The 23350-nt window shown below is 40.0% G+C and overlaps 1 protein-coding gene across 1 annotated transcript in view; it reads right to left on the minus strand.

Annotated features, from left to right (window-relative positions):
• The window catches only part of PLCH2 (phospholipase C eta 2), a 974668-nt gene that overhangs the window by 279502 nt on the left and 671816 nt on the right, over window positions 1-23350 (minus strand). The gene's annotated exons all lie outside the window — the stretch shown is intronic.

Genomic DNA, 23350 nt, shown 5'->3' on the forward strand with positions numbered 1-23350 from the left:
TGATCTATTTTTAGATCTTTTAGTTATGATTCAGCACCATGGACAGAGGTTTATTGCAGGTAAAGGGCAACCACTTAAAGAGACATTAAACACATTGACATGGTAAAATAAACTTATAAATAGTATATATTAAAAAAAACTCTGCAATATACTTTCATTATTTTTGTTTAAGAACGGGTTGGTATAGGAATATATCACCACTGGACCCATATGGTAAAAGGGCACATAAGGTATCTCCCCCCAGGGGTTTCTGTCACCACTGGACAAAGACGGGTAAGGGATAGTGGATATGACCCGCTCATACATGCAGAGCGGGAAAGGGTGAGGGGAGATACAGTCGGTGGATACATATTTTGGGAGCGGACAGCCATATAAACCAGAAACCAGGGGATATTTTACTAAATAAGAACTTATGTGTTATTGGTTTACGCTATGGGTAGAATAAGGACTCTGTATATCAGATTAAGAAGCTATCAAGGTCACATCTAAATTAAAATAAATTGAAGCTAACGGGACCCAAAAACTATTTCCTGATGTTGGTATGGAGAGAGGCATATCTGAATTCCACAGTATATCATTAAATAGGTAAATTGAACCTAAGTTAAATATGAGCCAGCCTACCCTATATATCTAGAAGAAAAGAGGGTATTATCATCAGCAAGCAGAACTAGCATGGGATAGGATAATAAAATATATCATAGTATTATTATACACTAGGAGCTATATTCAACTATTAAAGGGTAATAGGTCCCTGGATATTGGTAAGGTAAGAATAAAAATAATCACTGACAGAGACAGAGATTAGCCGCCCCGGCCGCAGGCAGCACACCTTCAGTCTTGTCTAACATCTATATAAACATATCATTATATCTATCCATTATATGGACCTGTATGTACACACAGTAATGGGAGATTCAGTTAAGATCTTGTTTGCAATCGATATGTGAAAAGCTTTAACATTAAAGATATCTCGCTAGATTAAATGTCTGAGCCAGTAAACTACAGCAAGGAGGCATAGATGAGCGTCCCTTGCATGTGGTTCTTGAGTGCTATGTGTTTAAGCAAAATGTGCCAGTTTAAACAATATATAAGAAAAATCTGATATATGGAGAGACACTCTTGTACTAAACTATCATATAGTATAAAGACCATGTTGAATAAAGAATAGCCTCTCATACTAGTATTTGTGTGCTCACCTGCAGCCATTTAAAACAAAACTCTTTTTGTGTGTATTGAGCTCTACTATCTCAGCCGCACATGGTACACTGCAGTAAAGAGAAAGAGTTTGCCTTCACCCTAACGTTAATTAAAGGGACAGTATACTGTAAAATAGTTTTTCCCTTAATGTGTTTACAATTGCTTTTTTTACCAACTGCAGAGTAAAAAATGTATGAAAATGAGCTTTTAAGGCTGTGTATATTAAAGCTCTGATTTTGTGTTTTGAAGCCACAACCTAATAAAATGGGTTGAGCTTATAGATATAATCAGATCTCATTACTGTATCACATTGTGTACATATATCTGCTTCTTTATCTTATATCTGTCCTTAAAACAATCACCAGTACTTTGAGAGAACAATGTAAAATCAACATTTTATTACCTTATCTCTTCTATAACCCACTGGGAGTGTAATTTCTTCTGATGGCTGTGTTTACAAAGCTTATCTATAGCTGGTACGCGCGGCCACAAACTTTCAGAATAGGTGGGGATACCACATGCTAAATCAACAATTTCAAATGCCAATATAAGGGTAAAGGAGCTACTTGTAAACACTTTAATACACTCCAGCAGGTAAAGTGGATCATTGTGAACAAATTAAAGGGGAGAAACATTTTGAGTAAACTGTCCCTTTAACCCTCAATCAGAATGTAGAGCATTGTACTGCTGATACAAAGGTTTCTTAATCTATTTTCTGTCTCCCACTTACAGGTGCAGTATAAGTGACATTGGACTCAAAAGTATTTACCGCCCAACTCCCTAACTTAATTCTAACAGAGCAATTTGAACAAGGAGTATGAACTGAGTACATATTATAAATTGTTAATTAACAAAACTAAATTCAAGATGCTACGTAACATTTTTTTAGGTCTAAAACTAAAAGGGTATCTACAATAATCCCACAGTACAGTCTCAGGTTAGGACTCAGCAGCCTACCCCACACCAGCCCATCTGCTGGTTTGTATTAGGAGTGTGGCAGCAAGTTTGTTCCATGCGTGAGGAGCTGCATATGTGTTTATCCATGGCTGCTGGTCAGAGTCCCTGGTGTTGCAACAAGAATGAGCTGTTAGTGATGTCGCTGCCACCCATCTCTCCTTTCCGTGTAGAAGTTGGGTTATTTCCTCCATGCTTATCTCCCAAACAGGTATGTGACATTTTTCAGGGCAGAAGTCGGGGCCTCTCAACACCGATCCTGTCACGTTATATAGAGATGTTGCATTGTTTTGCAGGTCATTATGCACATTAGCTATATCTCCTGACCCGCCAAATAGGAAATCTCAAATCAGCTCCCCCGGGGCATCCGTATCCCACAAGGTCAGGTTAGGCCAGATAGGTTTAGCACGCTCAGCACCTCGCTTCTGCTTTGCAGTATGGGCGACCCCCATTGCAGTGATGGCAAGGGAACATTGATCGGCAGCTTCTCATTTAGTGTAATCACAAAGTGAGTATGGATATGGCCAAGCATTGCCGCTTCAAAGTTCGTGAAGACTACTTGTAGGTGTTGGAAGATATCCATGTGTGCGGCTGTGAAGGTGGTATTAAAATCACCGTAGCTGCAGTCAGCTTTGTTGTTCCCTCCAGAATGGGCTTGCAATCCAGTCAGCTGGAAAGTATGATATGTAGCAGTCCAAGTTCACTCAGCTAGAAGCCATTGGCAAGTCCCCTAGGCCACACCGCTGGTGAGTCCGTTTTGCTGCTGAAAAGTCATGTCAAATTCCCATCAGCAGGCCAGAAGAGAGAGACTGTAGGCCCCTGAGTCCCTTAGCAAGTTTGACAATGTGGGAATTTGCAGAAAAAGGCAATAATTAGCTCATGAATCTAGCAATGATCAGGAGCTCTTCAAAGACATGTCTAACTCCTTCAACGCTAAGCTCCGCCCCCTTTCATTATTTATTTTGTCCCCTTTCCTATAATTCCATTCTGAAATTGTGAGCTTTTCAGCTCCTGTTAGAAATGGAAGTGCAGAACACTGTTATATTCCACACAGCCATTAGCTGCACACTCTAGTGACCTATTTATAACTTTCCCTTATTGGCCACAGCAGAGAAGGTAACAAGTTACAACATTCACAATAAGTTCACAATAAAACTGTGGTTGGTATATTGGTTACTTAACCATATAAAATTAAACCAAATTAAAGCCTGCTAGATAATCTTATACCTAAGAATAGTAACTAAAAATAAAGTACGGTACATGAACAATTTTTGTTCATAAATATCAACAACATTTAACGGTTACTGTTCTTAAATAAACCAATGAGTTATGTTCATTCATAAAGAGAACGATATTATTTTGGAAACATGGTAACTGTCGTACAAATTAGAACAGGTACAAGAATTTCTCAAATGCACACAGAATCATTATATCTAACACAGAAAAGACAGAAATTAAGCATTTACTCAAATTAATACAATTACTTGTAACTCTCCTAGAGCTCAAATACAAATACAACAATTTGTTATATTCAAAAGCGCTCAAGTTATAACATTGGGATAATTACAAAATCTATAAATTTTGAACAACAACAGAATTTTGTGTCCAAGTAAAGTGATAATTGAATATAGCTTTCTAAACAACAACTAACCCAATTATAACAATTCTATACTCTAACAAAGTTCTGTAACATCAGAGAGGTTGAAATCATTATTTACATAATTCTGATACAGAATATCGATTGGTTTTTCACCTTACTCAGATACAATTAAATCACCTCAGTTCTACAAAAATCGAATATATACATGACATGTAGGCATATAAATTGTTGCATATAAATATCTATATTACTATAATTAGATACCCTAGTACAAGCAAGTTTTCCCAACCTCAATCCTCTACTACCCAGAATCAATTCTATTGCCCAGTCCCCCTCTGAGCCATGTTCTATGCTAGTTTGTGTTTTTAAATTTGTATGTGTAATTTTGTTTTAAGTGTTGAAATAAAAGTTAGATTTTAAATAAATTTGTGCTCTACCCTTACTCCATTCCTATCCCAGGTCTCAAACCATACACTGGGGAGAGTAAGTTCTAAATATATGCATTCAGTACCTAGTCAAAAATCTTCTATTTTGACTTAAGCCTCTTTAAACTTTGATTTATGCATAAGCACTCCAGCCTATATCTACTCCTTGACCGATAGTACATAGTTATTGGCACTCCCCACATATTTGTGTAGTGCGGTTGCAAACCTCTTGTTTTCTAAAGTAAGTTACAACATGACAACTCCCATTGTTTTATAGACACTAATACTTTACACTTATTTTGACAATGTTTAAACAGCTAATAAAACTTTAAAAAAATACATCTACATGTTATTCTCAGACTAATATGTAATTTAAATGTATCATTCTATCTACCATTTAGTTCCCATTAAGATAAATAAACAGTGATAATATTTTTCCACTCATTTAACTACTTAAAAGTAATATGTTAGCACTCAAGCAAAAAGTGTAGTGTGCACTATCAAATAGCGAGGGTGCGCAAAATCTCTCGCATAATAGACTTCAAAAGGGGTGCACAGAAAAACTCATGTCAGCTATCGCTTGACCACTAAGCTGAAATAATAGTTTGTTCACAAACATTTAAACTATGATTTTCTATTGAGATATAAGTTTAACACACTTCACAGATACATACATTTACCATACACACAAATACTAGTACATATATGCAAATTACTGATAAAATATTTATTTCAATAAATATTGTGTGTTTGTGTGTGTGAAAAAACAGGAGTGAAAGAACAGTAATGGAAAAATGCAATAACACATGCTTGTAAAAAGTTAAAAAGGAAACCAATATAGTTTCTAAGAAAAGTAGCACATGCTACAAGGTCAAAAAAAATCATAGCTTAAAAAACTCAAATTTAGGATAAAAAAAAACCTAAGGGGTCGATTTATCAAAGACTTTGCAAGCCTTTCGACCCCCTACAGCTGCATACCGTATTTAACAAGCATCGGTCATCAGACCGCTGCTTCCCTAATCTTTCACCACCTCTAAAGTGGCAAAAATGTAATCTCCGTGGTCTAGTCCGACCGGGGACATTAACAGCTCCTGTCCGCGCATGGATTGGCTGTGCGTGGGCGGGATTGCACTCCAATGCAAAATAGCGCTCGTTTGCAATGCTGAATTCTGCCAGGGGAATTCAGCCCGCCAGAGGCGAGCTGCGGGGGGTAGGTGCGAAAAATGGTGATTGAGATATATCACTGAGAGCAGAAAAAGTAAGGGAGAGATAGTAAGACTAAATACAATTGATGGTAGAGTGGTGAAAGGAGATAAACTACCCTAACGATAAAGACAGGAAACTCCATAAAGCTATGCTAGCATAAATGGTAAGGTGGCTAGCACATTTTTTATACAGAAGGTTCTTTTTATTTGCATTTTAAAAAAAATAGTAATATTAATCCAAGGGTTTTAAAGGGAAATTAGATTTATCTATGGCTATATGCTGGGAACCTTAAAAAAAATAAAAAATTAATAATATATATATATATATATATATATATATATATATATATATATATATATATATATATATATATATATATATATATATATTTGCTTTGATGTAATAAGCCTATTATATATGGGTATGTGTTTTGAAGACAATTAGAACTGTGATTTTGATAAAACACTTGAAATGATTTGCATTTAAGGGACATTCTCTTGAAAACTCACTTGAGCTTTTCTCTCATATTTGCTTAGAAACAGATATATATGAACTCCTGCACTGATCAAGCAATAACTACACAAAAGGTTACATGATGCTCTCCTCGCTTTTAGGGAGCAATTGGAGAAAAATATATATTTCTGGTTAAATTATAAGAAAGCAGGCAAAATATATAATGAAAGTGCACTGCATTTTTTTTTTACTGGAAATTACACAATTTATTAGAAATTACATTTTGAGTGTAACGTCCCTTTTAAAATAGTTGATTTATATATCTGCAATGATGTGGACAGGACTGCATGTAAAACAGCAGATAAGATACTGGTTAAAAAGACAGGTTGCAAATTAATTTATTTTATCTACCTTGTAACCAGCATGCCAGTATATAGGGTAACAAATCTGAACATAAAGTTTAACAGGTTTTAAATCAGTAGATTTTTTTTTTCTCATTATCTGTAAGGGTGAATTTTGTCTTTACATCAACTATAAAGTTTTGCAGCTCAGGGGATATTCTTTTGTATTTTACAGTTCCCAGCTCCAACACATTTCTCTTTTGTATTATTTTTAGCTTTTTATTGAGAATGGCTCCTAAATCCAAGTATCCAGCAGAGCAACCAACTGGTCTGACATGGAAGCAAGATCAGACACAGAGAGCATATAATCCCTTGTTAATCATACAGAAGCAAGTAGGTAAGAAGAAAAAGCTTCAACTCGACATGATATTTTAAGACCAAGAAAAAAAATCATCAGGTGAGTAATAAAAATGTGCTATGTAAGTAAACTTAAAGGGACAGTCTTGTAAAAATTAAATTTTCATAATTCAGAAAGGGCATGCAAATTTTAAACAACTTTTCAATTGACATCATCAAATTTGCTTTTTTCTCTTGGTGTTCTTTGTGGAAAGCTACATCAATGTGGTATCATATGCTAATTTCTAAGCCCTTGAAGTGAATTTTGACAGACACTGCTAGTTTATGTGTCATATAGATAACACGGTGGTCACTCCTGTGGAGTTATTTACGAGTTAGCACTTATTGGCTAAAATGCATGTCTGTCAAAGGAACCGAGATAAGGGGGCAGACAGCAAAAGTTTAGAAACAAGGTTATCACAGAGGTAAAAAGTTCATAAATATAACTGTTGGTTATGCAAAACTGGGGAATGGGTAATAAATGGATTATCTATCTTTTTAAAATTGTGGAGTAGACTGTCTTTTTTAATGTCAAACATGCAACAAACACTAATGTATTTATTATACTATAATAGTGCAATAACTTCTCATCCTAATGCATCACAGCAGTTTATCTTTAGACTATTGATGGCAAAGAAATTTGTATTTGACCCCAGGTAAAGGGGTTACATTTATAATTAAAAGCAGCCGTGGATCAGCAATTCACTACTGGTTCAAAGCGGAATATGACCCCAGAGCCAAACAGTGCCAATCTACTGCATAAACACCACTAATCACCATCTGTTTTCTGCTCAGGATGGGCAGTGTATTGCTGTTCCAGAGCTGGTTTCAAGGGTTAAACCCACTACTATAGACAAGCAGTAGAGCAATAAGAAAATGTTCAAGTGCATTAGAATATTTTAATATTCCTACTTGATATCCCTTTAAATAGGTATGCATTAAAGCAACTGACACATTAAGAACAAACTAGTAGTAAAATAGTTTACTGAAACATTAATATATTATTTTAAAAATTATTTACATCATCCAGAAAAACAAATATTTTTAAAATTAAAGGGATACTTAACCCAAATGTTTTCTTTCACGATTCATCTAGAGCATGCAATTTTAAGCAACTTTCTAATTTACTCCTATAATTTTTTCTTCATTCTCTTGCTATCTTTATTTGAAAAAGCCGGAATCTAAGCTAAGAAGCCGGCCCATTTTTGTCTCAGCACCTTGGTTGTGCATGCTGATTGACGGCTAAATGTACCCACCAATCAGCAAATGCTATCCAGGGTGCTGAACCAAATATGGGCCTGGCCACCAGGAGGAGGCAAAGACACCAGCCAAAGGCCCAAATACCTCTCCCACTTCCCTCATCCCCCAGTCATTCTGCTGAGGGAACAAGGAACAGTAGGAGAAATATCAGGGTATAAAAGGTACCAGAAAAAAATTATAATTTAGGGGGCAGCCCATCGGAGAACACGGGCGGGGGCTGTGGACTCTCCTTGTACAGAAGGAAATTATCTGGTAAGCATAATTTATGTTTTCCTTCTTAATACAAGGAGAGTCCACAGCTTCATTTCTTACTGTTGGGAAACTTATACCCAAGCTATAGAGGACACTGAATAAAAACGGGAGGGACAAAAAGAGAGGCGGACCCTAATCTGAGGGCACCACAGCCTGCAAAACCTTTCTTCCGAAGGCTGCTTGTAAAATTTAGAAAAAGTGTGTAAGGAAGACCAGGTAGCTGCCTTACAAATCTGATCCATAGAGGCCTTGTTCTTAAAGGCCCAAGAGGAAGCCACTGCTCTAGTAGAATGAGCCATAATTCTCTGAGGAGGTCTATGTCCCCCTGTCTCATAGGCTAAGCAGATAAGACACCTCAACCAAAAGGATAAGGAAGTCAGAGGCCTTCTGGCCCTTAACGCTTCCCAGAATATACCACAAATAAGGAAGAAACTTGTCTAAAATACTTAGTAGCTTGAAGATAAAACTTCAAGGCAAGAACCACATCCAGATTATAAAGTAAATGTTCCATCGGAGAGGAAGTATTAGGACACAATGAAGGGACCACAATCTCTTGATTGATGTCGCAGTCTGACACAACCTTAACTTAGTCCGTAGGACACCCTTATCCCAATGGAACACCAGATAAGGAGGCTCACATTGTAAGGCGGAAATCTCAGATACTCTGCGTGTTGAAGAAATAGCCAGTAGAAAGAGAACTTTCCAGGATAACAACTTAATATCGATATCATGCATAGGCTCAAACGGAGTCCGTTGCAAAACCTTAAGATCCAGATTCAGACTCCAAGGGGGAGCCGAAGATCTGAATACAGGTATGATCCTAATCAGAACCTTAACAAAAGGACTGAGCATCTGGAAGCTTGGAAAGCCTCTTGTGCAGTAAAAACAGACAAGGACGAAATCTCTCCCCTCAGGGAACTGGCCGAAAGACCCTTCTCTAGGAAATCCACGCTTTTCACACCAGGATAAGTAGGTTCTCCTCACCTGATGATAGATGCGACGAGTAAGCGGCTTACGAGCTTGAATGAGTATCAATAACTCTCAGAAAACCCTCTCTTGGACCAAGTGTTCAATCTCCATACAGTCAGCCTCAGAGAATCTAGATTTTGATGAACAAAAGGACCCTGTTTCAGCAGATCTCTGCGACAAGGCAACCTCCATGGAGGAGAAGATGACATTCTCACTAGGTCCATGAACCACATCCTTTGCGGCCATGATATGATGGAGCAATCAGAATTACTGATGCTTGCTCTTGCTTGAAACGGGCCACTACTCGAGGATGGAGTGGTAAAGGCGGAAAAAGGTAGATTAGATTGAACCTTCAAGGCACCGCTAAGGCATCTATTAGCTCCACCTGAGGATCCCTAGACCTTGACCCATATCTGGGTAGTTTGGTATTGAGAAGAGACGTCCTCCACCTGAAGCATATCTCCACAAACACTTCGGGATGGAGAGACCATCCCCCCGGATAAAAGGATTGTCTGCTGAGAAAGTCCGCTTTCCAGTTGTCCACACCCAGAATGTGGATCACTGACAGCAAACAGCTATGGGCCTCCACCCATTCCATAACCTGAGATACTTCCCTCATTGCTAGGGAGCTTCTCGCCCCCCCCCCCTGAAGGTTAATGTAAGATATTGAGGTTATATTGTCTGACTGGAATCTGAAAAACTGGGACAAACCCAGAAAAGGCCAAGCCTTCAGAGTACTGTAGACTGCTCGAAGCTCCAAAATGTTGATCGGGAGGGAGCGTTCCTCCTGTGACCAAAGGCCCTGTGCCTTCTTGGCACCCCAAACAGCTCCCCATTCTGAGAGGCTCGTGTCCATAGTAACAATCTCCCAGGATGGTCTGAAAAAGGATGTCCCTCAGGATCTGGACAGAGCCACGAAGAGAGTGATTCAACCGGTTGTCCAGGGAAATCTGTTGAGACAGATCCGAATGATCGCCGTTCCACTGCCTCAGCATGCACAGCTGTAGCCGTCTAAGACGGAACCTAGCAAAAGGAATTATGTCCATGCTGGACACCATGAGACCAATTACCTCCATAAACTGAGCCACAGATGGCCTTAAGGAGGTCCTGAGGGCAAGACATGCCAAAGCTAGCTTGCACCATCTTTGGTCGGTCAGAAATATCCTCATGGATACTGAATCTATTATATAGTGCCCAGGAATTCTATCCTGGTGCTTGTAATGAAATAACTCTTCTCTAAGTTTTTTTTCCATCCATGTGATTGAAGAAGAGAGAGAAGAGAAACTGAATGGTCCTCTGCTAGACGAAAGGATGGCACTTGAACAGAATGTCGTCCAAGTAGGGAGCTACTGCTATACCTTGGGTTCTGGCGACAGCCAGGAGAGCTCCCAGAACCTTTGTGAAGATTCTTGGGGTTGTATCTAGACCAAACGGAAGTGCAATGAACTGGAAGTGCTGATCCAGGAATGAAAACCTTAGGAACTGGAAGTGATCCCTGTGGATTGGAATGGGAAGGTAGGCATCCTTCAGATCTATAGTGGTCATTAACTGTCCTTTCTGAACTAGAGGAAGAATGGGCCTTATTGTCTCCATCTTCAAAGAGGAGACATTTAGAAACTTGTTTAAGCACTTTAGGTCCAGATTTGGGCAGAAAGTTCCCTCTATCTTTGGGACCACAAACAGATTTGAGTAGTACCCCAAACCTCTTTCTGCGACAGGGGCCAGGAAAATGACTCCTAAGGAGGACAGATCCTGCACGCACCCCAGAAAAGCTTCCCTCTTTTCTGGTTTTAAAGATAGGCTTGAGAGGAGAAATCTGCCCTTGGGTGGATGAGATTTGAAACCCATCTTGTATCCCTGAGCTATGACCTCAAGGACCCATGGATCCTGCATGTCCCTGGACCAAGAGTCTGAAAACAGCGACAGTCTGCCCCCTAAAAGATCCAGTATTGGATCGGGGACCGCCCCTTCATGCCGACTTGTTCTCGGTAGGCTTCTTGTTCTGCTTGGATTTATTCCAGATTTGAGCCGGCTTCCAAGTGCTCTTGGTTTGCTAGGGCTTAGAGGAGGACTGCTGACGTTGGGACTTCTCAGAATGAAAGGAACAAAAATTAGATCCTTGTTCCTTAGATTTGTTCTTTTTATCCTGCTGTAGGAAGAAACCCTTGCACCCTGTAACCATGGAGATAATGGAGTCCAGGCCTGGACCAAATAAAATGTTTCCCTTAAAAGGGAAGGCAAATAGTCTAGACTTAGAAGTCATGTCCGCAGACCAGGACTTCAGCCAGAGCGCCCGACGCGTCTGAACTGAGAAACCAGAGATTTTAGCATTCAGGCGAATAATCTGCATGTTTGCATCACATATAAATGAATTAGCAATTCTCAAGGCCTTAATTCTTTCATGGATAATGTCGAGGGGACCCTCCACCTTGATCAATTCCGTTAAGGAGTCGCACCAGTAGGCTGCGGCTCCAGCAACCGAGGCAAGAGCCCCTGCCGACTGAAATAAATATCCTGTATGCTAAAACATTTTCCTGAGAAAAGTTTCCATTTTCTTATCTATCGGCTCTCTGAAAGATGAGCTATCCTCAAGAGGGATAGTAGTATGCTTAGCTAACGTTGAGATAGCACCATCCATCTTAGGGACAAAACCCCACAAATCTAGCTGAGAGTCCGGGACCATAATTTTTTTTAAAGGCAGACAAAGGAGAAAAGGAAGATCCAATTCTCTCTCATTCGATTTTAATAATATTCCACATTTTTACGGGTACAGGAAAAGTCAGCAGCGCTATCCTGCCCTCATACACTCTGTCTAATTTAGGGATCAAGGTTCATTAGGCAACTTGGCCTATTTTTAAATCTAAAGGTCAGCTCCTCCGCAGCCGGAGGCCTAGAGGTAGCAGACTCCGATCCAGAAATATCCCCCTCTGAAGACTCAGGGTGTGACCCATCCTGGGATACCTGAAAGGCAGAAAAATCAAGTAAATCACTGGATGTCCCCTGGACCGGAGAGCTATGTTTAACCTTTCACTTTCACTTAGCAGGGTGAAGTAAAGCACTAAGGGCCTCAGACACCACCGTCTTTAACTGCGCAGTAAAGTCTGATGGTAAAAGGCTCCCTCCAGACGGAGGATCAGGCGTGCTATGGTAAGCTGCATGAGACAATGGAGATGACTGATGGGTACGCACCTCACGGGACCCTGTGACGAAAAGCAAAGAATGACTGGGGGATGGGGGAAGTGGGAGAGGTATTTGAGTCTTTGTATGGGGTGTCTGTCTCCTCCTGCTGGCCAGGTTCAGTATTTCCCAACAGCAAGGAATGAAGCCTTGGCTTTCCTTGTATTAAGAAGGAAATAAATAATAAAACTTCAAAAAACAAATGAAAACCTAAATAACATAGGCACTAGTAATAAGCAATGATAATTTGTGCTAAATAAAATGTAGAACTTTGAAGTGAAAACAAGAATAAGTATAATACAATAAAAATATCTATATCTATATATATATATTAGAAAGTGTATATCACAAAGAAAAAACAGAGTCCATTCCAAATGCTGGGCAGCTGGTGAACAGGAGAGTAGTGAAGGTTCCCAAAACTTCACAGGATAAGGATGAAAGTACAAGATGGTGTTTCAGAGCCACATGCAGAGTATGGAACTCGCAGTTATAGAATATTGTGGGGTAAAACCCCAGTAGCAAAGAACTTACTTGAGAAAACCTCAATCCATATGAGGTAAGAAGCCGCAGTGTGTGAATAGAGCAGTGCTCCCTTGGAACTCCTATGGAAGATCCTAGACGGATAACAGAGGATGCAGCATATGCACTCTATAGTGACACTCCTGTAGTAGTGCATGTAGTTCATGTAAAAAAAATATATCACTAACATATAGTGAAGTACGTATTTATTGTAGAATATCAGTAAAACAAGTTAAAAAAGCACTCACAAACAAAACCTTAATCATATGAGGTAAGTAAAAGCAGATAAAAAAAAATTCCAAGCGAGTAAACCGGTATAATGAGTATTAACATTCAGCAAGGAGTGAACAGATAACAACGGGTATTTGAATGCAAAGAGTTGTCATCATCAGGGTTGGATAAAAAATATCCCATTTGATCAGTTCCAATGTTTAAGGAGGAACTGTACCAAATGGGAAAATTTTGAAAAAGAAGCAACAAGTTTAAAAGAAAAATTCCTCTCTAACTGCTGTACCAAGGTGATGTAAAATGCTTATGAAAACACAATAAAGTTAGATAGAAAATCCCTTCTGGACTGTGGTTCTGAAGCTGAAACAGATAAAGATAAAAATAGATAAAATAAAACGAGAAAGGGAAATATGAATTCCACACAAGGAGTCGCTATGATTACCCCATACAATGAGGGAGCCAATGAAATAAAGAGAATATTCAACAAACATTGGCATATCTTAAAGAAAGATGAGCTTTTAAAAGATATCATCGATATAGGACCTAGGATAATTTTCAAGAAAAACAGAAATTTTAAATCCATTTAGGCTCAGAGTTAAATAAAGAATAATCAAACTAGCACACATTGGCTGGAAAAGAAATCTAAGCGGTTTTTCAAATGCAATAGGACAAATTGTATAGCAGCCATCATTACTCAGGAAATAAAGCCACTAAAATTATTACTTTCAACACTAACAGTAAAACAGTGGAAATAAATACTCTGGTGGGTGTAGCCTACAATATGTGGGCCGCACCACCCGCCCCTATAAGAAACGCCTCTTGGTGCATATTACCAACATCGAAAATGGAGAAAAATCACATAATATATCTGCTCACTACAAATATTTTCATAATAAAGATTCTTCATGCCTTAAAGCCACAATTATAGAATTCATTAAAGCTAACTAAAAGGTGGATAGAGAACTAACCCTAAGAAAAACGGGAGACCTTCTGGATCCATACCCTGGAAACTAAGGTACCAAAAGTCTCAACAAGGATATAGATCTGGCAGCCTTTTTGGTATAACTTTATTTCTACAGATTTTTTTTTCATATGTCATCTGTGAAATAATGTTTATCCACACTTATTTCCATCTATATTAGATTGACTACATATATGAGAGAATTATGTTCTGGAATGTTATAAATATTGTGTCTTTATAGATATATACATCTTCAAATAGAGATCTCTTTGCTGTGCTACTATTGTTGTTTCATAATCACAATTATTTATTTTTGGATTGTATATTGTCCAGGAGTAATTGAATATACTATAGAGCTATATGTATCAACTTATTTTAACCTTTAGTCAATATGGCGGCGCTATACAAATAAATGATAATAATAATAATAATAATAATAATAATATGTACCCACTAAATTTTGTCTGCTATTGTTTTTATGTACTTTTAATATACACTAATAGACTAGTTAATCATACAATATATATATTTTTTTAGATATATTATTTTAGCCAGTGTTTTTTTTTGTGTTTATTTATTGCTATAATACGGAAATATTTTAGATTGTTCTCAAATAATGACCATTGTATTGCATTGTTTGCATATGTTTCTATAATCATCACAAACTTATTATCTGGTATTCATCACTAACAGGATTATAGCTTTATACTATCAACAGCATAACATACTGGAAGATTCAAACACTAATGTATGTTTTTAGCATAATAAGATGGTCTGACATACAATTAATAGCCCCCCTTTAACATCTGGGTTCGGCATTATAACTAATCCTAAACGGTAAGAGAAGGTGAAGCAGTATTCCACCTTAAATCTTATAGAATCTGACATCCCAATCATGTGACAGCATCACGTGACCTCTTACAATCTTTTATGTTATATATTCCACCTTAAGCTTCATGGATTCTGATGTTTCGGTCACGTGATGACATCACATGACCACGTATGACCAATCATGTTCTCCGCCTTAGGACCAATTATATTCTCCGCTTCCCGGACCAGATTGGAGCCGCAGCAATTTAAACTCTATATTATTCACACAATATTTATCCCTCTGAGGAAGAAGTTTATCTTCGAAACACGTCAGCGACTTTGTATACTTGTGTATTGAGTGCTTTTTACTCCTGGTTGAATGTTAATACTCACTATATCGGTTTACTCACCTGGAATTATTTTTATCTGCTTTTACTTACCTCATATGATTGAGGTTTTGTTTGTGAGTGCTTTTTTAACTTGTTTTACTGATATTCTACAATAAATTCATACTTCACTAAATGTTAGATATTTTTTTCATATGTACTACATGCACTCTGAGAAGTGAGGACTGTGCTGGATAAGTGATCTACCATACTACAGGAGTGGCACTATAGAGTGGATACGCTGCATCCCCTGTTCTCCTCTAGGATCTTCTAAAGGAGTACGAAGAGAGCACTGCTCTATTCACACACTGCGGCAACTTACCTCATATGGATTGAGGTTTTCTCAAGTAAGTTCTTTGCAACTGGGGTTTTACCCCACAATAGTCCATTACTGCGAGTTCCATACTCTGCATGTGGCGCTGAAACACCATCTTGTGTATATATATATATATATAAATAAAACAAAATTTATGCTTACCTGATAAATTTCTTTCTCTTGTGGTGTATCCAGTCCACGGGTTCATCCATTACTTGTGGGATATTCTCCTTCCCAACAGGAAGTTGCAAGAGGACACCCACAGCAGAGCTGTCTATATAGCTCCTCCCCTAACTGCCACCCCCAGTCATTCGACCGAAGACAAGCAAGAAAAAGAAGAAACTATAGGGTGCAGTGGTGACTGTAGTTTAAAAATAAAAAACACCTGCCTTAAAGTGACAGGGGCGGGCCGTGGACTGGATACACCACAAGAGAAAGAAATTTATCAGGTAAGCATACATTTTGTTTTCTCTTGTAAGGTGTATCCAGTCCACGGGTTCATCCATTACTTGTGGGATACCAATACCAAAGCTTTAGGACACGGATGAAGGGAGGGACAAGGCAGGAACTTAAACTGAAGGCATTCTCCCAAAAAATAGCCTCCGAGGAAGCAAAAGTATCAAATTTGTAGAATTTAGAAAAAGTATGAAGCGAAGACCAAGTCGCCGCCTTACAAATCTGTTCAACAGAGGCCTCATTTTTAAAAGCCCATGTGGAAGGTACCGCTCTAGTAGAATGAGCTGTAATTCTTTGAGGAATGGCCAGCAGTCTCAAAAGCTAAACGGATTATGCTTCTCAAGCAAAAAGAAAGAGAAGATGCCGAAGCCTTTTGGCCTCTCCTCTGTTCAGAGTAGACAACAAACAATGCAGATGTTTGACGAAAATCCTTAGTAGCTTGTAAATAAAACTTTAAAGCACGAACCACGTCAAGATTGTGTAATAGACGTTCCTTCTTTGAAGAAGGATTAGGACACAGTGACGGAACAACAATCTCCTGATTGATATTCCTATTAGATACCACCTTAGGAAGAAACCCAGGTTTGGTACGCAAAACTACCTTATCTGCATGGAAGATCAGATAAGGGGAATCACACTGTAAGGCAGATAACTCTGAAATTCTTCGAGCCGAAGAGATAGCTACCAAAAACAGAACTTTTCAAGATAAAAGCTTGATATCTATGGAATGCAGAGGTTCAAACGGAACCCCTTGAAGAACTTTAAGAACTAAATTTAAACTCCATGGTGGAGCAACAGATTTAAACACAGGCTTGATTCTAACTAAAGCCTGACAAAACGCCTGAACGTCTGGAACATCTGCCAGACGCTTGTGCAGAAAAATAGACAGAGCAGAAATCTGTCCCTTTAAGGAACTAGCTGACAATCCCTTCTCCAATCCTTCTTGGAGAAAGGATAATATCCTAGGAATCCTGACTTTACTCAATGGGTAACCCTTGGATTCACACCAATGAAGATATTTACACCATATCTTATGATAGATTTTCCTGGTGACAGGCTTTCGAGCCTGAATTAAGGTATCAATGACCGACTCGGAGAAACCACGTTTTGATAAAATCAAGCGTTCAATCTCCAAGCAGTCAGTCGCAGAGAAATTAGATTTGGATGTTTGAAAGGACCTTGGAGTAGAAGGTCCTGCCTCAGCGGCAGAGTCCATGGTGGAAGGGATGACATGTCCACCAGATCTGCATACCAAGTCCTGCGTGGCCACGCAGGTGCTATCAAAATCACAGAAGCTCTCTCCTGCTTGATCTTGGCAATCAGACGAGGGAGTAGAGGAAATGGTGGGAACACATAAGCCAGGCTGAAGGACCAGGGCACTGCTAGAGCATCTATCAGCGCTGCCTGGGGATCCCTTGACCTGGACCCGTAACAAGGAAGCTTGGCATTCTGACGAGACGCCATTAGATCCAGTTCTGGTTTGCCCCATAGTTGAATCAGCTGGGCAAATACCTTCGGATGGAGCTCCCACTCCCCCGGATGAAAAGTCTGCCGACTTAGAAAATCTGCCTCCCTGTTCTCTACTCCTGGGATATGGATAGCTGAGAGATGGCAAGAGTGAACCTCTGCCCATAGAAGTATCTTTGAAACCTCCAACATTGCCAGGGGTCTTCTTGTTCCCCCTGATAATTGATATAGGCTACAGTCGTGATATTGTCCGACTGAAATCTGATGAACCTGACCGCAGCTAGTTGAGGCCAAGCCTGAAGAGCATTGAATATCGCTCTCAGTTCCAGAATGTTTATCGGAAGGAGGGCTTCCTCCTGAGACCACGCCCCAGCCCAGAAGGCTAGCATCTGTCGTCACTATAGTCCACTCTGGCCTGCGGAAACTCATTCCCCTGGACAGATGGACCCGAGATAACCACCAGAGAAGAGAATCCCTGGTCTCTTGATCCAGATTTAGCAGAGGGGACAAATCTGTGTAATCCCCATTCCACTGATTGAGCATGCAAAGTTGCAGTGGTCTGAGATGTAGGCAGGCAAACGGAACTATGTCCATTGCCACTACCATTAGGCCGATTACTTCCATACACTGAGCCACTGACGGCCAAGAAGTGAAATAAAGAGCACAGCAGTAAGTTAGAAGCTTTGATAACCTGACCTCTGTCAGAAAAATGTTCATTTCTACTGAATCTATCAGTGTTCCTAGGAAGGAAACTCTTGTGAGAGGGGAGAGAGAACTCTTTTCTTCGTTCACCTTCCACCCGTGAGACCTCAGAAAGGCCAGAACAATGTCCGTATGGGACTTGGAGATTTGAAAAGTCGACGCCTGTATCAGAATGTCTTCTAGGTAAGGAGCCACTGCTATGCCCCGTGGCCTTAGAACTGCCAGTAGGGACCCTAGAACCTTCATAAAGATTCTTGGTGCCGTGGCTAACCCGAAGGGAAGAGCCACAAACTGGTAATGCCTGTCTAAGAAGGCGAACCGGAGGAACTGATGATGATCTCTGTGAATCTTAATGTGGAGACAAGCATCCTTTAAGTCCACGGTAGTCATATATTGACCCGCCTGGATCATAGGGAGGATGGTTCGGATAGTCTCCATCCTGAAGGATGGGACCCTGAGAAATTTGTTTAGGATCTTGAGATCCAAGATTGGTCTGAAAGTTCCCTCTTTTTTTGGAACTATAAACAGATTTGAATAGAAGCACTGCCCCTGTTCCTCCCTTGGAACTGGGTGGATCACTCCCATAACCAGTAGGTCTTGAACACAACGTAAGAATGCCTCTCTCTTTATCTGGCTTACAGATAATTGTGAGAGATGAAATCTCCCCTTTGGAGATGAAGCTTTGAAGTCCAGAAGATATCCCTGGGAAACAATCTCTAATGCCCAGGAATCCTGGACGTCTCTTGCCCAAGCCTGGGCGAAGAGAGAAAGTCTGCCCCCTACTAGATCCGGTCCCGGATCGGGGGCTACTCCTTCATGCTCTCTTAGAGGCAGCCGCAGGTTTCTTGGCCTGCTTCCCCCTTGTTCCAAGCCTGGTTAGGTCTCCAGACTGGCTTGGACTGGGCGAAATTTCCCTCTTGTTTTGCATTAGAGGAAACTGAAGCTGCACCACTCTTGAAGTTTCGAAAGGAACGAAAATTATTCTGTTTGGTCCTTAACTTATTGGACATATCCTGAGGAAGGGCGTGACCTTTTCCTCCAGTAATATCAGAAATGATCTCCTTCAGACCAGGCCCGAATAGGGTCTGTCCCTTGAAGGGGATGTTAAGAAGCTTAGACTTTGAAGTAACGTCTGCTGACCAGGACTTAAGCTTTAGTGCCCTACGCGCCAAAATGGCAAAACCTGAATTCTTAGCCGTTAGCTTGGCTAAATGAAAAATGGCATCAGAAATAAAGGAGTTAGCTAACTTAAGAGCTTTAATCCTGTCTAGAATATCGTCTAGTGGGGTCTCTACCTGTAGAGCCTCCTCAAGAGACTCAAACCAAAAAGCCGCTGCAGCAGTAACTGGGGCAATGCATGCAAGAGGCTGGAGAATAAAACCTTGATGTATAAACATTTTCTTAATGAGACCCTCCAATTTTTTTTTTTTTTTTTTTTTTTTAATTATTTTTTATTGTGGTAATATGGCAAGCAAAAATACAATTTCAAAAAGAATCATCATGGCAACATGCCCATTTGACATACATCAGGAATTACATGGTGGATTAAACAAGCATGTCTTCACATCTGTACAAGGTATATTTTCTAGCCATGGATATTACCTCATTTTACATAAGTGCATTTTTAATAGGACAAATAACACAAATTAAAACAACCATCTTAGTGTAAGCCTAATTTCATTAACCAATTCGTAACATCTGCAGGCTTGTAATTGTCCTTGATATATTCAACAAAACTTATAACTAAATAACATGACACTTGAAAATGATCAGATAGAAGTCGAATTAGGTATCCCCCGGAGTGAGCTCGATCCTCACACTATAACTAGTACACAAGCTTATGATATACATATATGGACGAGCCAACTCCAGGTAGATCTATAGTATTGATAGGTAATAGAAACAGTGCTATTATTGAAGGAGACCATTTCTGATCTCAATTGACAAACCTTATTTTTAAAGTAATAGGGTAGCTTATATATTTTTTGTCACAAAACCCCCTCAAGATATTCAGGAATATGGATGAAGCATACCTCAATTGACAGGATTTAGCCTGTCTTAGACCACATGTGGTGGGAAGTAATTGGAGGTACATGTAGGGGTTATAGCTCCACTGGCCCTCAAAGGTCCCTTTAAATATAGAGATATTCTCTTTTGTGTTATATGTAAGACATTCAAGAGCTATAATCTTAAATACATGTTTTGTCATAAGAAGTCTTATGGAGTATGAGATAATATTTTGTGACAGATATCCTGGGCATCCCCTACAACCATTAACTAACCCATATTATGTATTTAACTCCTATTATAACCTTATGCTAACAAAATACTCTGCATAGTGTCAAACCGCATGTTTAGTACGGTAGAAATGCTGAACAGTGTTCACGACACACGCATCCATACACTTGCGCACACCTACACATATATTTTTACAAACATATAGCCTAGCATACAAAGCAACAAGTAGAGGCATTTATAAAACTAACATCATTTGCAAAACTAAACCCATGTGCAGAGTAAGTAAATAAGAATTAAACCTGGAGCGGATATAGGTTCCATTCAAAGCCGTATACATAACTGAGGCCAGTATTCTGGGTACTATGTCTGATAGGAACAGGATCCCCATATCCCTGAAGATATATGTGCATGCAATAAGAAATACACTGGACTATGGCCCACCGGGCACAACATCTTCTATATAATAACATGAGAATACATCCTGAACCTATATATGTCCAATAAGGGGCAATGTGTAGAGTGCTAGACTTGATGTATACAGGAGCCATTAAATAATACTGTCCCCACTCTAAGGGTACCATGTTAATAGAGACTGCTGTCACTTCAGGCCATAAATTATATATTCAGCTCCGGAACAGAATACACTATAGCAGGATATACAAAATTCTAAAACGTCTAATTTTTGTCACCTATCAGGGCTAGCATTACCAACACAGCAGGTACTAGTTGTGGAGCCATGTATAAGCTAACTTATCATTGTAAGACCCATTATGGAAAACTAATATACATAGAGGTAAGCAAAGCTCTAATATATATCCTTGCCTTACACCCTTACTCTGCTCTAAGGTAACATCTAGATCATGCAGCTTACTGTACTCAAATCAAATCCCTGTCCCGGTCTGTAACACACATTTTTAAAATTTACCAAACACAAGGAGCATGTATAGGAAAAACAAATGTATATTTAAATGTGTCTCTTATGTTCGTACATTCCACAAACTGACCAGGCAAGGAATTCAAATCAAGAACTACGTGTCGTCAATGTTCACATTAATGTACTTATTCTTGAGGTCAGCAGCAGATAAAATAGTTCCTCTTCACTAACCGACACCGGTTCTCAAGAGTCCGGTAAGTCCCAGGTCATATGGGAAAAAAATTTCAGCCGCATCCAGCCTCCCTCTCAAGACCTTAAGCTGAATCTGTCTATGTTGAGCCGGGCCGGTCCAAACACCTATCTGTAGCTCACGCGGGCCTGTCCCGCTGCCCCAGACCAGAAGGCCGGCCGCTTCCCTCCAGACAAGGACAGCAGATTTAAGTAGAGTACTCTGATCTATCGCTGTGCCCAACCTCTTAAATGACACTAGGTTGGACCGCAGCGGCTCCCCTGTATTTGCCTCCTCCTCCATCGAGGCAGCTGGAGCGGCTCGGCATGCGAGTGGGTCTTCTTGTCGCACTTAACTGGGAAGTGCGTTCGGTGAATCTCCTTAAGGCCGCAATCTGACCCAGCACACTCAGACACCCCCAATCCACGCTCCTCTGGTGTCAATGGTGGAAGAGGACCCCCAGGAACATGTGGTGCTTTCCTTCCTTTTCTTCCAGGGCTCGGACTGCGTGACAGGGGTCGCTGCTGATCGCTCTGCGGTGCTTCCCTGCAAATAGATGCAATGTTTACCAGGGTGAGTGCGGGCTGCTGCGCAACTAGGCGATCCACTCTCTTGCATATCAGGTCCTCACACTGCTCCATCAGTTCTTTAATAAAATAGTATAGCTCCTCCATTATAGCTTAGTGAAGGTGGGTATATAGTTATCCGTTACTGGATGCAGAGGCACAGTGTATACTCTGCTTACCCCAGTTCCCCGGGGGGGGGGGGGGGTGCTGAGTTCTCTATCCTAGTAGGCCGCCAAGAGATCTCTGCGGTCCGGTCTGGGAAGCTTCTTTTTCTCTCAGTATAGATATAATCCAGACGAGTAAGGCGTTATCTACTGCTTGGAGATCAGTTTTTTTTCTGGATGGGTACAAAAAATCTTGATTACAAGGCAGATTGTAATTCTTTTGTTACAGAGCTCCCCGTTTAGCAGCCATCTTGGGCCCTAGCCCTGACATGCCCCTTACCCTCCAATTTTTTATCCATAGGATCTAGAAAAGCACAACTGTCCTTGACGGGGATAGTTGTACGCTAAGCTAGGGTAGAGACTGCTCCCTCCACCTTAGGAACCGTCTGCCATGAGTCCCGTATGGCGACATCTATGGGAAACATCTTTTTGAAAGCAGGAGGGGGAGAGAACGGCACAACTGGTCTATCCCATTCCTTAGTAATAATTTCCGAAAACCTCTTAGGGACTGGAAAAACATCAGCGTAAACAGGCACTGCAAAGTATTTGTCCATTTTACACAATTTCTCTGGAACCACAATGGGGTCACAGTCATCCAGAGTCACTAAAACCTCCCTAAGCAATAAGCGGAGGTGTTCAAGCTTAAATTTAAACGCTGTTCTTTCAGAATCAGACTGAAGTAACGCCTTCCCTGAGTCTGAAATGTCACCCACAGATAGAAGCTCACCTGCCTCAGCTTCTGAGCATTGTGAGGGTATATCGGACACAGGCATTAAAGCATCAGAAAGCTCTGTATTAGTTCTAGCCCCAGAGCTGTCTCACTTTCCTTGTAGCCAGTGGAGGCTCCTCTATAGGAGCACTTGAGCACGTGAACCCCCTGTGAATCCTGACCCCAGATGAACAAAAATAAATAAAAAAAAGAGTGAGAATTAAAAAAAAAGAAATAAAAAAAAATAATTAAATTTTAAATAAAAAAAAAACTAAATTAAATTTTTTTATTAAAAATCCCCAGGCTCCAATGCAGTTTTGTCAGTTTTGTCTGTAAAACATTAAAATTGCAGTTTTAGGCTGAAGTGTGGAATGGGCTTTTGCGTAATACTTCTATCTATCGCACATGCTGTGCAGTGAGATAGATAGAAGTATAGGCAAAAGTCCTTTACACTTTAAAACTGCATTGACTGCAGTTCCACCTACAGGCCAGCCC

The sequence above is a fragment of the Bombina bombina genome, chromosome 8, assembly GCF_027579735.1.
Source record: "Bombina bombina isolate aBomBom1 chromosome 8, aBomBom1.pri, whole genome shotgun sequence".
NCBI classification, from domain to species: domain Eukaryota; kingdom Metazoa; phylum Chordata; class Amphibia; order Anura; family Bombinatoridae; genus Bombina; species Bombina bombina.